Below are 2,343 nucleotides of genomic sequence, written 5' to 3' on the forward strand. Positions count from 1 at the left end.
CGGCGGCGTCCGTGCCCTGCGATTGGCTGGCGGTGGCGCCCACCGAGCGCGGCGGCTAGAGCGGAAGCGGGAGCGGCCACCGAGAGTGGGAGTGTGGGGGCCAGCGGAGCGTGCGCAGACGGGAGACTGCGGGCCCGAGCGCCTTGTTTGGTGATGGCCGGGACGTCTTCGTCTGCGGAGATCTGGGAAGTAACTGCGGTCGGCGCCATGTTAAGTCGGGGCAAAAGGGACGGCGTCACTTGGGGGTTGGGCGCCCGAAGCGAATTCTCGAAGCCGCGTGGGACGTGCGGGAGGCGTTTAAGTGCTCGCAGCGACACTCCGCCTGGCTGAGGGGAGATGAGTGACGAGATGAATGGGAACTTTCGGATGCCGGTTTCCGCCCGTTGGGGAGCGAAGACCGGGAAGTCGGGCAGTGCGCCGGGAGAGCGCGGCCGAGTGACAGCGCCTCCGTGGTTGGGCGGCCGGGGTGCGAGGGGCGGTGCCACCTTCCCGGAGGTGGCGGCCGGCGGCATTCCCGGGCCCCGAGGTCGGCTCCCGCCTCGGGAAGAGAACACACGTCAGTACTACCGTCAACCGAAATCCGAAAGGCCGGGCAACGGCGGCGGGCGCCCCGGGAAGGGAGCCTGTAAGTTAAGGGAGTGGCGGAGAAATAGTTCACGGTATTCCCCTCTCTGTCATTTAAATCTTACATAATTTGTAATGTTTCCTTTTTTTTTTTTTAATCTACTACCGTTTCTCTTTTTTTTTTTTTTTAATTTTTTTTTTCAACGTTTATTTATTTTCGGGACAGAGAGAGACAGAGCATGAACAGGGGAGGGGCAGAGAGAGAGGGAGACACAGAATCGGAAACAGGCTCCAGGCTCTGAGCCATCAGCCCAGAGCCCGACGCGGGGCTCGAACTCACGGACCGCGAGATCGTGACCTGGCTGAAGTCGGACGCTTAACCGACTGCGCCACGCAGGCGCCCCCCGTTTCTCTTAAGTAAAAAAGGTCAATATTCTCTCTGAGGTATTTTGTGGGCGCTGAGGTCTCTGCTTGCTCTCTGCCGAGCCCCTGGCACTGGGACCGCTTTCGGGGTCCCCAGCCGCGTGCCCCCGGCATACCCTTAGCGGAACTGGGTGGACGCTGAGCCAAGTGAATAGTTCCCAAGCTTCTGGGGTGACGGGTTCCAGGACTATGGAGACAGAAGAGGTCGGGACGAAGGTACCTGTCCCCTTAGGCTCAGTAAAGTGCGTCTGCCCTGCTGGTCTCAGATTCCGGACAAAGGAAAGGCCAGAATTTAAAATTCTTAAGAAATCTGGTTTGGGGGCGCCTGGGTGGCTCCGTCGCTGGAGTGTGGGACTCTTGATTTCAGTTCAGGTAATGACCCGCCCCCGGCCCCCACTCACCCTCTCTCCTTCTCTCTTAAAAAGAAAAAAAAATGGTTTGGATGTAAAAACAGCAAAACACAGCACCCTATTCGACTCTTTGTTGGAGACGGCATAGACCTAGCTAACCAGGCCTTGTGCAAGATCCTAAGTTTTCTAGCCCCGGCAGCATCTCAGCTTTGCATGGCTGTCAACTCAGCAGTGAAACTCTTACCCAGATGCTTGACATTCTGATCTTTCTCTAATTCCAACAGAACACGTTTCGAGTTATTTATTAATTCCTTCCAGTGATTTAATGTTATCCTGCACAAAACAGATTGAGGCCAACCAATAGCGATTACTCACTTGTTTCTGTTTTGAGGATGTAACCCAGGGAAATGAAGGGTGTTTTTCATCTTAAATGGACGTACTTCACCAGAGAACGTCTTATGGACTTATTTAACATATGTGCTACGTTGAGTATATACAAGTATGTATAAAAAAAAAAAGGATTCAGAGTTCAAAAATAAAAATTCTAGTGATATCAAAACGTATGCACAAGCAGGTGTGCCCTTTCCTAACTGGAGGGGACGGTGAGCAGCGACACAAAAGCAGGAACAACAGCAGATACGTCAGCTGTCATCTGCAGTAGACGGCAAAATGCTCTAAAACGCCACCCATCCCCGGAAGCCTAATATCAGCCAGGCAGGAGCTTATCTAAACGCCACGTAAAGTATAAGTTTCTGGTCACCTACAACATGTTTCACCTTTCAACTGCTATAATATTGAGGACGACCTGAAAAACTTGTCGTAACAGTGGAATATAACTGCAATATGGAAACGCCTTTTTTTTTTTTTTAATGTTCATATTTGGGGGGGAGAGAGAGAGACAGCACAAGGAGGTGGAGACAGAGAATCTGAAGCAGGCTCCAGGCTCTGAGCTGTCAGCACAGAGCCTGAGGCGGGGCTCGAACTCACAGACCACAAGATCATGACC

This window comes from Lynx canadensis, chromosome D3 (assembly GCF_007474595.2).
Source record: "Lynx canadensis isolate LIC74 chromosome D3, mLynCan4.pri.v2, whole genome shotgun sequence".
Taxonomy (NCBI): Eukaryota; Metazoa; Chordata; class Mammalia; order Carnivora; family Felidae; genus Lynx; species Lynx canadensis.